The 13,996-nt window shown below is 46.1% G+C and overlaps 1 protein-coding gene across 1 annotated transcript in view; it reads right to left on the reverse strand.

Annotated features, from left to right (window-relative positions):
* XRCC4 (X-ray repair cross complementing 4) overlaps positions 1-13,996 on the reverse strand; it is a 436,070-nt gene that overhangs the window by 7,821 nt on the left and 414,253 nt on the right. The gene's annotated exons all lie outside the window — the stretch shown is intronic.

The following is a 13,996-nucleotide window of genomic DNA, read 5'->3' on the forward strand; positions in this document are numbered from 1 at the left end:
GGGGAGCTTCTGCAGGTGGCCACAGCACTGTTGGCAGTGTGTGGGAGGGGTGCTGAGCACCAGCCACCAGTTGGCAACCATCCACAGATGCCACCGGCAGTGTTGGCGGCGGCCAGTGGTGACTGCGGACCACCCACAGATGCCATGGGGCAGGGGTGGGGGGATGGCGAGCAGTGACTGCCTGCAGGCGCCACTAGCAGTATTGACAGGGCCTTTCCGCAGGGGGTGCACCACCACGATTAGGGGGTGCACGTGCACCCACGTGCACCCCCTACGTGTTGCCAATGCCTTGATGTTTAGCTTATACCTGTTGTCTACTAGTTTTTAGGAACAAATTTTAAGTCCCTGACCTCCTGCTCTGTCAGTTCAATGCTAGAATTTTTATAGTTGTGGTTGCACCAGTGATCTAGGGATACATACGTTCATGTGCAGTTTTGTTAATTTAGAAGAGGTGGACACGTAGTGAGGCCTGGCTGAAAATTTGCAGCCAGATTCTGATACTATTACATCAGACTACCATGCTATTCTATTTCATTCTATTCTATGTGGTTTCTTACATAGCTAATCATACGATCTGAGAGCTTTCCTGTATTGCATTAAACAGCCTGTCACATCTGATTTATTTTTTCTCTTTTCTTCTTCCCAAAGGCAACACTGGGCCCATCTAAATGTGCAATTAAGGCTATAAAGGCTTACTGCGCAGTAAAATAATGCACAGTGAGCCTTTCCTGGGAGTGTGATAGCCTGGGGGTTTACTTGGAGGACATCAAGAGGAGTCCTGATGTGAATGGGGCCAGACAACAGCTGCTGCTCCAGAGCTCTCCTGCCTTGTGCACATGGAGACAAGCCCTATGCCCAGAGGGACTTCGCTGTGCAGCCCAGGGCTGGCCGGGAGCTGTTCCCACTTCTGGGGTAGCTCCCAGCCAGCTCCAGGCTGCACAAGGATTTCCCTGTGCAGTCCAGGGCTGGCCAGAAACTGTCCCATTTCTGCGTGGAGATTTCCCAGAATGGGGACAGTTCCCAACCAGCCCTGGGCTGCAGGGAAGCACCCAAGTCCCAGTGCTGCTCACCTCCCAGGTCCTGTGGGGAGCCAGGAGCTGAAGAGCACCAGGATTGGGGGCAGAGAGTTATTCCATCTCAGTGCTGCTCAGCTCTAAGCCCTTGGGGGGAATAAAGAGCTGAGTAGTGCCAGGACTGAGGGAGTTCCCCATCCCCTGTGGCCTGCTAGTATTGGGGCTGGCCAGGAGCAAATTTGCTCCTGGCCAGCATCTACACATGCATCTACTACCCTGTATTTATGAGTAGTAACTAACTGCACAGTAGACTAATTTACTGCACAGTAAATGTGTGCACATGTAAATAGTGACACTTTACCGCACAGTAGATTAGTCTACTGGGCAGTAAAGCATCTTGTGTAGACACACCCACTGTGTGGCAGGGAAGTGTTTAGTTTTGGTAGGGTCATGTTTTTAAATCTGCACACTGCTTTGGATATATGTTAAGAGTAGGGACATCTAAATTTTGAGCAGTCAGGGAACACACCGCGTAGACTGTACAACCTGCTCTTCACGATGTGGACATTAGCCCACTCTCCCACCCGCACACACCCCCTCCTCCCATTGCCATGCAAACAGAAGGCTTAGTGGGCTCCCTCATGCTGTGCTGCCCTGCTCCAGAGCCTGGGGCTACTGCAGCATCAGAAGCAATGCGAGGAGTGGGACGAAGCAGGAGCCCATGGGCTACATGTTAATCCCCTGTGGGCTAGATGTGGTCCATGGGCTGCCAACTGGGCAGGCCCATGTTAGAGAATGGAAAGCTGAAGAAGTGTGCCTTGTACTTGGAATGGCTGATGCTGAGGTTCATGGAAGTCCCAGCCTTTACTTCTGTCTCAGAGTGGTCTCCAACCAAGCTCCATTTTTTTCAGCTTTACGATAGGAAGTTCCACTGTATCTGGTGGAGCAAAACTGTCAGTGCTGGTCTTTAAGTTTAATTTAGAGCTTCAGACAGTATTTTAGATATTCTGAGTCCAGGTTACTAAATGCCTTGATGATAAGGGCCAAAAGCATGAACCAGATCTAATATTACACAGGAAACCAGTGTAGAAAGTGGAGGTCTGAGGTGCCTGTGGTAGCCTGCATTGCTAAAAAGACATGCTGTAGCATTCTGCACTGGTTGGAGTTTCCTAAAGGCTGGTGGCTTCATGCCCAAGTATATTCCATTGCTGTAAACCAGACAGGAGGTGAAAAATTCATGTTTTTCTGAAGCCAGGTCATTACCCACCAGGTTAGGAAGATCCAGCCAGACATAATGGAAAAATGTTACTCAGATATTGCCATGAAAGGTCCAGTGTAAGTGTGCATCCAACAGCACTCAAACTACAGACTAACTAGATCAACAGTTAAAGGCGTAACTTAGAAGTTTTGTGCCCTGGATGGTGGCCAGGGCAGTGCTGGTAGTTGAGCCAGTGGTGACAGCAGCTGCCATTCTGGCACACCATCTAAATAAGTGCCCAGGGCTTATGCCCCACTTGCTCTAGTTATGTTACTGCCAATGGCAGAATTTTTGCCTGTGGGAAACAGTGATATTTCAAAATTTGGTTTTGAACTCCCACTATTTTTTAAAAATCTCCTGGTCTTCTAGCTCTGCGCTGCAGGAAACCTGGAAGCCCTGAAAACTCCAGCTCAAGTCAGGAGTCTGATGGATACCAACCTGTGGAACTAGGAGCCGAGTTTCATTTTGAGGTGGGGATCCCTGGTTCTGAGGCTCCTCCATATCTGCAGCCTGAAAATTCAGGAAGCTCTAGAATGGCGAGGTTGCCCCAGAGCTATGGATTTCATAGATTTCATAGACATTAGGGCTGGAAGGGACCTCAGAAGATCGAGTCCAGCCCCCTGCCCGAAGGGCAGGAAGACAGCTGGGGTCACAGGAGCCCAGCAAGATAAGCATCCAATTTACTCTTGAAGGTGTTCAATGTAGGTGCTTGAACCACCTCCGATGGCAGGCTGTTCCAGACCTTGGGGGCTCGGACAGTAAAGAAATTCTTCCTTATGCCCAGCCTGAAACGGTCTTGCAGTAGTTTAGAACCGTCCGACCTCGTCATCCCTTGGGGTGCTCTGGTGAACAAACATTTTCCCAGAAACTGGTGGTCACCCCAATAAACTTATAGGTGGCCATCAGGTCACCCCTGAGCCTGAACTTTTCCAGGCTAAAGAGCCCCATAGCTCTCAGCCTCTCATCGTAAGGTCTGTTTTCCTGACCTCTGATCATGCATGTGGCTCTCCTCTATACTCTCTCAAGCTTCTCCACATCCTTTTTGAATTGTGGAGCCCAAAACTGAATGCAGTACTCCAGCTGTGGCCTCACCAAGGCTGAGTACAGGGGGAGAAGGACATCTTGGGGTTTGCTTGAGAAGCATCTATGGATGCAAGCCAGCATTTTGGTTGCTTTACTAGCTGCAGCATCGCATTGCAGGCTCATGTTCATCTTGTGGTCAATGATAATTTCATAGTTTCTAGGGCTGGAAGGGACCTTAGCAGATCATCTAGTCCGACCCCCTGCCATGGCAGGAAAGAGTACTGGGGTCAAACGACCCCAGCAAGGCGTTCGTCTAACCTCATCTTAAAACCCCCCAGGGTAGGAGCCTGCACCACCTCTCTTGAAAGTTGGTTCCAGACCCTAGCCGCCCTGACCGTGAAATAGCGCCTCCTGATGTCTAACCTAAACCTACCCTCTGCCAGCTTGTGACCATTATTCCTGGTCACTCCTGGCAGTGCTCGGGGGAACAGGGACTCCCCGAATGCCTGCTGATCCCCCCTGACTAGTTTATAACAGGCCACAAGATCCCCCCTCAGCCTTCTCTTTTGGAGGCTGAACAGGTTCAGGTCCCATAGCCTCTCTTCATAAGGCCTGCCCTGCTGTCCCCTGATCATGTGAGTTTAGGGGGTCATCATAATGACCCCCAAGTCTCTTTCTTCCGTAGTGCTAGGCAGCGTAGCACTGCTGAACCTATAAGGATGCTGCAGGTTTTTCTTCCCAAGGTGGAGAACCTTGCATTTTTTGGCGTTAAACACCATCAGGCTCTTGTCCACCCATTTGCTAAGCCTGTCCAGGTCAGCCTGGATCGCCCTCCTGTCTTCTGGTGTGGATCCTCAGCTTCCCAGCATGCCACAAGGAAGAGCCAGTAATTCAAAGGAGTTTGCTTAAACCAGCAGTGAACTAGTTGGCAATTTCAACTAAATTCTTTCACTGGAAAATTTCCAACCAGCTCAATGTGCAAAATTTTTATCAGGTCTTGTCCAAGCATTTAGCTATCTTGATGGTAGACGTAAAATCAGATGTAGAGCATGGGTTGAACCTACAGCCCACAGGCCAGATCTGATCCACAGAACCCTTGGATCAGGCACATAGATATGGGGTTTCAATTGCATTCAGTGGTGAAGGACACCTTCTGTGGGTGCCTTCCCTAACTTGCCGCAGAGATGAATGTGTGATGCAGGAACTTTCTCAATGCTGCTGTATGAAGTAGTGCCAGTTGCAGGCAGTTTTCCCATGCCAATTGGGAAAATGAGCAGTGGCAACAGCAGCATCCAAATGCTTGCCCAGACATCTGCCTCCAAGCCCGGGTGAGTCATTCTGTCTTACAGCTGAATAAGGTTGCCTACCCGTGATGTAGAGAAAACTAGGTAGAGAAAGCTGTGTGTCAAAAGAAGTCTGTGTTATGCTGGGTCGTGGGTGGCAAGGCCTGGGGGGTCACCCAGGGTCAGATGAAGCAACCAAGATCCAAAGGGAGTGTTCAGAGTCTGAGTGCAGGGAAACCAGAAGATCTGTCTGGGGTACAAAGTCAGAGGGTGAGGCAGAGCATGGACTTAGATCTTCTAGGTCAGGGACCCAGGAGATCAAACCAGAGCTGGGTCAGGTCAAACTCAGGGTCCATGGGCAAGTCAGATCAGGTTGCCAGAACATCTGTCAGAGAGCCAGTAGATGTACAAGCCAAGGATGAGTCAGTCTGAGTACAAGATCAAGTCCTGTTACCCAGACACTTCCCATTCCAAGTCAGGGGTTTTTATAGAAAAGGGTAAAGGGGCAGCTGATCCTGGTTAGCCACTCTGGTTGCAGGGAGTGGGCAGGTGGCTAGGCCCAGATATTGGATTATGACCACCTATTCTACCCCAATGCTCAGCTGAGGAGGTGCCAGATTAGGATAAGCAGCCGCATCAGGCAGGCCAAAGCCCTAGGCAAGGCCATGGCTGGACAGCCTGGGACTAATGTGTTGTCAAAATCTAACTAGAATTTCTGGCAGGCAAGATTAAGCAGTCAACACTATTCTGACCAGTACAAGCAGTCCTCTAACATCCTAAGGGTTGAGAGTAGTAGTCAGTTGTGTTAGTCCATTGATAGCATCTGATGGAAGCAGGTTGCAGCCTATGAAAACTCATGCCTCTCTGAATTAATTAGTTGATAAGGTGCCATTCTGCCCTACTTTCAGCTTAAAGATTATGCAATATCTACAGTTTTTTTCTTCCCCTTGAAAATCTTTATAGCGTTGAGCTGAAGGACAGAACTACATTGCAGAGTGGTGAAACAGAGATACACAACCTAAGTCTAAACAAGCTTCTTAGCAGAGAAATCTGGAAGGAGCTCCATGCTACCACAGTTAGATTACACCTAATATCTAAGAAAGTTCATGGAGAAATCTCTTAGGTATCTCTACATTGTACTTCATTATGCAGTGTAAACGATCCCTACAGTACTACTTTTTTGCATAAACTGGCTCTGAATCACTACTTATCAACAAGCCACATTTGTTTTAAAAGATTTAATTTAGAAAGTAGAAGATTCCAATTAGGTTTTTAGTGTTGATAACCTCAACATTGATCTTGATGTATAAATTAAAATCAGGTTTATATACCCATTGCAGATTAAAAATAGTGGCTGAGATGAACAGGTAGGTTACTTATAAGCTTTAACTCTATAAGCAAGATTGTATAAAGGCCTCTCTTTTTTTAACAACACGGTTCACTTAATCTGCTGAAATCATAGTGCCAGCATCAAGCAGGTTTATAAACTGAAAGCATTCAATTTATAAGAAATCCCATGTGCAACTTCATTTTGGCTTTAAAACTGTAAGATTCATATCTGTAATGACATTATTTATTAAGTGCCAGTGGTTTCCCTCTCTTGTGAAAGTATTTCTAATCTTGGATTCTTGCTGAAGTTGTTCAACAATATTCTAATGAATATATGAATTAATTTATTTAAATTGCAGTGAGTTCTATTGCCATCTCTTGCCAGAAAGCCTGTAAGGAAGGCATTCTTCTTGAGAGTTTATTCTTTTCTTGGATCACTTTTCGAAAACTTGTCTTTTAGTAAACTTTAAGGCCATTAACACATCTGGAAAACTGCTGACTCTAAGAGAAAATTTCATATTTCCTAACATTTGGTTTCAGCTCTTTAAATTCAAACAGGAGAAAAGATTAACAGCTGGTGTAAATCACTGTAGTTCCACTGATGTCAATGGAGCTCTGCTGACTTACACCAGCTCAGGTTCTTGGCCAGAATTTGGGAGAAAGGCATTACAGCACCAAATTGCTTTTCAAGGCTGAAGATGAGTCACAAGAAACAGGAGACAGAGATGTACCATAGTACTGGACACTCTGACACAGCACAACACAGCAGGCTGATATGGTAATGCACACAGTGGAGAAAAGAGCATCACTTTTCTACAATGGAATGGACTGGCCAATATCACTTATTTCAAGTGACCTAACTATTCCTATATGCACACATATTTCCCCCCAAGAAATTTCCACATGGAGTTGCAGCTGGAATTCTCAGCCAGTTTCATTTTGTAATATCTCTGAAGGAGGTCAAGAGAGAAAATAATTTCTTATGCAAATGCTGCAACTGCCAGGATTAAAAAAGGGCTTTCTGGTAGCAAAGGATTAAACCTTTTCATGTGTTCTGAAATACAATGAGGCCAAAGGCTACTAATTTGCACAATCAGTGATTTTAATATATCATTTGCACATGTCTGAAACATAAAGAACATTGTACTTAACCTGCTGGGATAGATACAGCAGCATAGTTATACTGACTTTCACTGATGGTTTTAATCTGAAGAAAAAATAAATACTGTAGGAATTTCATATTTTAAATGCTTCGTAGGAAGCTTAATTATTTCTGGAGATATCCTGGAACTGTATGTTCTGCGCTTTTCTTGAAACTACTGTATTCAGGCTTGACATGTGAAAGTGTGATTTTGCTACAAATTGGAGTGCATCTACACATGTGCTTTACTGTGGAGTTTACTAACTCCACAGTAACACCTCACTATCTACATGGGCACCTGTTTCAGAGCACAGTAAATTAATTATCTTCACCATAGGATAGTACTGACCAGGACAAGTACTAGCCTCTGGCAGACAACTTTATGCCACTGCAATTCACATGTAGACAGTAACTGGGGCTGGCTGGGGCTTGAGGGTGTTATGGTGCGAGGGCTGCCTGCCAGTTAGCCCCCCACACTGTAGCACCCTTGTGCTCCAGCCAGCCCCTCTGCTGCCCAGCACCATCAGCTGAAGCCAAGGGCTGACACCCCCTGCCAGCCGAGGGCTGCTCCACCCCAGCACAATATGCTGTGGTCCCAGTTGCATGTGTAAATGTTGCACTCAGGAGAAATAAAAACTGGTGCAAACTGCACCACAGTTTATTGCTCTGCACTAATTGCACATGCAGACACACCCACTGACATATTGCTTAGCACTAGCCTTGCCTAGCAAGATGTGAGGTTGCCTCTCAGATTAGAACTGAAAGTTTCAGTTTTAAACCTTTCTTCTTAATTTTTTTATACATCTGAAAATTCATAACAATCTAACATAATATTTTATTCTCTCATTGATCAGGAAAAGAATGGTATATTAACAGCATAAGAAACTGATAATGTTAGAGAAAAATCTGATTTAAGGTATTTTCTCTTCAGTATCATAAATGTAAGTGGCAGCAGTAATTGAAACAGAAAATGAGAATTCACTTCAGTAGTACCTAGACTATCTCAACCAGTTACGTGCAATTATCAGAACAAAACCTAAGAGTAAAATTTGCATTAGGGATGTGATATACTCAGTAAAAACAATTCTTTGATTATCAGCAATCTGATGTCTTATTGGTATCTATGGTGGCTGCAGATGGTCCCATTTAAAAAGATTGCTCAGCAGCAATAATTTCTAAGAAAAGATTAGAAAAAGAGGTTAGACCAGTGGTTCTCAACTTCTTTGGACTCAAGGTACCTCTGTGAAAATGCCAGCTCTTAGTTTTCGCTTGTTTTTTGACTATGAAAAAGAATAATAGAGCAATTTGTTGGTTGCAAAGAACTCTGACAGACCACAACAGATCACAACGTCTTTGACACTTTGGATTCTCACTTAAAATCTCTGGGTTTATTTTGTAAATCACATAGTTGTTTACACACCTGACAGTGCTAATATTGCACAGCATACCATGGCACCCTTAAAAGGATTTGATGACACCCTGATTGAGGATCACAGGTTTAGAATAAAGTGAAAGCTTGCCAGTGCTTGTAGCTATGCACAAGATCTTTAGCCCACCATGATAGACTTCCTCCTTGCTATAAGATCTTAAAGAGAAAGGAGGCATCATATTGCCTGCCTAAGTCAATCTGCCAAAAAAAAAAAAGCAACATGTAACATAGAAAGAAAAAAAGATAGGGTAATAAAGGAGGGGGAAAGCCTCTTATGTAAACAGATAGATTAAGAGCGTTTCACAGAAAATGTGAATACAATGGACTCCACACGTAAGTAAAATATGATCAACTCTACTTCTTCAGCTGGTTCTAAAAATCGTAAGGTGTCAGCCACTCTTTAATATATGTTAAACATAGACTTTTTCATATATATATATATATATATATATATATATGAAAAATCTACATTCTCAAGAACTGACTTTATATTTTGGCAGTAGTGAGGGTGTCAGCACACTTTCAGGCAGGCAGTTTCCAGATTGTGTCTGTTCTGGCACTTATTCCTGGAAGCAAAGTAAAAACGAAGCTATAAATTTCTGATTGACCTTATAAAATAAAAACTGCAATCCTGGAATCATGAAGTACTTACTGGTTGAAATCATCAGTGGCAGAAATTACAATCGATGAGCTCTGCCCTGAACATATGTTAGTGAAGAAACTGAGAAGTATTTCACTGAACACAGTAGTCTTGGATGTAATTTCAACAGTTCAGGAAAAGGTTGAATAGTCAAAGTGGGAAAAAGCCCCTTTGTGGAATGGTGTAATGTTATTAACATTAATTAAATCAAATTACATTTAAGTTATAAATAAGAAGTTCAAAGAGAAACAACTGACATAAGGAACTTTTATGATGCAAAAGAAGCAAAAGTACCTTTGGAGTACACAAAACATGTTAGGATGTTTTTATTATATACTGACTCAGTGGGAGCCAACTTTTTTGGCAGGCATGTTATAAATTAGCTCTGCATCCTCCCCAGGTGCCACTCTGATCCTCTTCTCATGCCCAACTTGTTACCTGCGCCACTTGCCATGTGACGCTGCTACTATGCAGCATGTGGCATGCTGGCAACTCCTGTATTAAACCAATGCAACTTTAAAATGACAAATGAAATGCTTGACAACCTTTCCTTATATTTATACCTAAGGACCTACTGAATTTGCAGCTGCCCCCCGATTTCACAGGCAGAATATGGGGCCCAGCAGCCATTTTGCAGGTGGAGCATGGCACCCCCCTCCATGTCTATGATTGGCCGAGAGGCCCCAATGGCCCCACCCCTCACCACTGATTGATGGCAAGGGCTGCCTGTCATATGGCCCCCATCTCCTTGCCACTGACTGGTTGTGAGGGCTGCCTGTCATGTAGTCCCATCCCTTAACACCAACAGGAGAGGGGTGGGGCCACATGACAGGCAGCCATTGAAGCCAATCAGCAGCAAGGGGCAGGGGCAGTAGCCATCTTGCAGGCCACCCTCTGAGCAGTCAGACCCCTTCCCCTCTCTTTCCCTGCTGCAGCACCTGGAGGGAGCCTCTGGGGATCCAGCATTTTATTTTCAGTAAGTTCCACCCCCTCTCAGATTTTGCAGGCATTGCCAGAAATCTGAGACATCTACAAAACTGTGATTTTGGTAAGTCCCTATTTATAGCAGGGTAAAGCAGGACTCCATTTGGAATAAGACTGTGTAAAACTAGTGTTAGAGAGCAGGCCCTGTATTTAATATTTAACTATCCCTATAAATGTTAGATCTGCCAAGAAATTTTCTGTTAAAACAAAGTCTCATTGGAAACTACTAATTCGTCAAACCCTACATTTTTTGTTGGAAACATCTCATGTTCAATGAATGTTGCTGAATCCAAAGCAGAATTCCCATAAAGCCTTGCTTTAATTCTCATCTGGAAGAAGAATTCCTCAAGAACTGCACTATCAAACTTATGCTATACCTGAGATATACAGATAACATCTTCATCAGCTACACCCCACAACAGAACCATCACCATTCCTGGATCTTACACCTGCACCTCCAGAAATACAAATATCTCATCCTGTGTACCAAATGCCCTGAGGGAAAATATGTAGGAGAAACCAAACAACAACTGCATACTAGAATGAACAAACTGACAGAGAGCAGATTCTGGGTGGACACCAGGAAGAACTTTACAATAAGGGTTGCCAGAATCTGGAATGGGCTTCCAAGGGAGGTGGTGCTCTCCCCCACTTTGGGGGTCTTTAAGAGGAGACTGGACAAGCACCTGGCTGGGGTCATCCATCTACCCCCAGTGCTCTTTCTTGCCCAGGACAGGGGGTCAGATTTGATGATCTGCTGAGGTCCCTTCCGATGGTAATATCTATGAACCTATGAACACATACCGAAAATCCATCAGATAAAAATATCCAATTACCTGTGGGTGCCCACTTCTTACAAGACAATCACTCCATCTCTGATCTCTCAGTTATAATCCTCAAGGGGAATTTACAAAACACCTTTCATAGATGAACCAACAAACTTCACTTCATAAATCTACTGAATACAAGAAATCATAGACTTAATATAGACACTGGACTTATGACACATTACAACCTGCCTGACATCTGACATGTGTAACCTGCCTCAAGAAAACTACTTGCATTTCTCCAAATATTACCCTTCCTTCCCCCCACCTCCCCTCCTATCTCTATCCATTGTCTTCCAAATTTCTATTCATTTGCATTTTCACAGACTTCTTGTTTAGCTTATCTTCTTTTCCACCTTGAAGAACACAGAGCAGCAGTCTCCCAATGCCTGAAAAGGGGTGTTTGTTCCCGAAAGCTTGCAAAGAACTTTTTTTCCAGTTATTTAGTTGGTATAATATAGGGGTGAGCAATTATTTTGGCTGGAGGGCTGCTTAAGTTTTGGTGAGCTGCCAGGGGCTACATAGGTAGCCCCACCCCTTGACAGTTGCCCTGCTCCCTGGCCATCATATTGGGACCAGAAGTCCTATCCCCTGACCCCTGACCTTTGTCACCAGAAGTCCTTCCCCTTGCTGCCGCCCCACCCCACACTCCTTTTGCGTGGGGGGAGGGGGACGGGTTGCCATCTTAGAACCAACCCCCCCCAATCAACAATAGAAGTCAAACACCTACTATAATATATTTTAATTTTATTACAAAAAATATTTGTCATGACTTGTGATTATGTACCATATATAGAAGGGATTGCATAATAACTCAGAAATAAAGTGTGACTTTTATATTGTGTGTGTTGTGGGGTGTGGCAGTGTGTAGTGGGGGTTGTGAGAGGATGTGGTTATGTAGGGGGGCATAGAGTACGTTGGGGTATATGTATATGTTGATGGGGTTGTTGGGGCAGGGTATGGGTGTGTGGGGTATGAGGGAGGGTGGGGGGACCCTCCACACACTCCCCACATGGCGTGCAGCCCCTGCTGCTTGGCAGCAGCAGGAGGTGGGGAGGTCAGGGTACTTAGGCCCAGTGTAGGTGCAGCTCCAGCCAGCACTGTGTAGGAGGAGGAAGTGGAACTTGCCCTATCACTGGGGCTTTGTGCGGCATGCCTGCAGCTCCAGCACTTGCAGTGGGGGAAGTCCCACACTGGAGCCTGCTGCGCAGGTCCCTGCACTCTGCCAGGAGTGGAGGGAGCCCCACCCACTGATTCACCATGGAGTCCAGAGTGGGGCTTTCCCACAACAAGTGTGGAGCTGCAGACACACAGCACAGAGCCCCTGTGATAGAAGTGGCCAGGCAGACTGCACAGGGGTGCACTCCTTACCCCCAGCTCAGCACTGGACTCCACAGGGAAGCAGAGGGCAGGGCTCCCTCAACTCCTGGCAGAGTGCGTGGACTTGTGCAGCATGGAGTGAGGAAGGCAGCAGGCTCCAGTGCACGGCTTCCCCCGCTGCAACTGCTGGAGCTGGAGCAGAGCCCTGGTGGTAGGACAGACTCTACTCCCTCCCCCTGTGCAGCACTGGCTGGAGCCATGCCCCACCGGGCACCTGATCCAGGCAGAAGCACCTTGAACTCCTTGTCTGCTGCTGGGGGGAGCGTGTGGGGGTCCCTATAACCCACACCCTACTCAGCTGAGCTCCTCACTCCTGTTGTCCCTCTGTGCACAGGCTCCGTGCTGTGCTCCCACTTCTGCCCAGCAGCAATTCCACCCTCCCCACTTGCCCCACTGCTTCCCTACCAGCTTTCCCGAACGAGCAGGTGCTGGCCGCAGCAGGAGCCCCTCCCGGAAGCTGCTGGCTGGACAGAGCCCTTCTGCCCAAGAGGGTGAGAATGATGCCCAATAAGGTATGCTGGGGGGTTGTACAACTGGGTACCTCATGGACAGAAGGGCTGGGGGGTGCTGTGGGCTGGCTGGATGAAAGTGCCTTGCAGGTCGGATCCAGTCCATGGGCTGTATTTTGCCCACCCCTGGTCTAATAAAAGATATCACAACTGCCCAAAGAATCTTGCCTGCCTATGTCCTTAGACCAACATGGCTACAGCCAGACTCTCTGTTTTTCCAGTTCCAACCTGGCAGCTGGACTGCCCAAGAAGCCCTGCAACTCTGCAGGGGCAGACATGCCAAGACTTTTTGGGCACTCTGCTCCAGAGTCAGGAGCACTGACTCCAAACAGAATAAGGTTCCTAACTCCAAAGCAAGAATCTAGAAGCCTAGAAAGCCCCATCTCAAGCCTGGCTCAAACACTGCTAGGGCTTTTAGGTCCCCTGCTGTGGAACGAGAAGACAGCTCCACAGTTGTGGGATAAGTTCCCAGTGTTCCTGCCATGTGCATGATGAGGCTGTCTGAGAACCCTATAGCTACAAAAAATCATTTAGGTTTTATGGATACCATTAGCAGTGGTAAATTGACAAAAACATGGATTTCATTGAGCAGCAGTAGGGTCTGGATGGATCATTTTAATTTATGGAACAATGCATGTCAGTGTTTTCAAATGAAGTCCTCTCCAAGGTTCTGGTGCATGACAAATTTTATGGAGAAAAAAGGACTAGGTTTCCAAAACTCCCCATGAACAAGAAATCTTCCTTTTTAGCCAGCTGTACTGTATCACAGCCATTGCTGTAGCACAGGGGTGGGCAAAATGCAGCCCAAGGCCAGATGTGGCTCACCAGGCCATTCTATCCAGCCCACAGGTCCCCCTAAAAATTTAGAAAATTAATACTTATCTGCCTCTGGCTGCCTATCATGCAGCCCTCAATGGCTTGCCAAAACTCAGTAAGCGGTCCTCCGCCCAAAATAATTGCCCACCCCTGCAGTAGCATAAATCATAGTGATGACAAACTAAATCCATTTTAAGTTGCAGGTGCGCGAGTGCAATGCAATCAGCCATTTTAAAGCCAACTGCAGTGGTAGGCAGAGCTGAGTTGAGACTGTGCCCAGCTTTAACTCACAGGTTGGTGTAAGTGGGGGATGAGAGATACTGTGTGCTCATGAAATGGGTCAAACCCCCTGCCCCTCCCCCCC

The sequence above is a fragment of the Gavialis gangeticus genome, unplaced genomic scaffold (assembly GCF_001723915.1).
Source record: "Gavialis gangeticus isolate Ggan-Ray unplaced genomic scaffold, GavGan_comp1, whole genome shotgun sequence".
Classification (NCBI taxonomy): domain Eukaryota; kingdom Metazoa; phylum Chordata; order Crocodylia; family Gavialidae; genus Gavialis; species Gavialis gangeticus.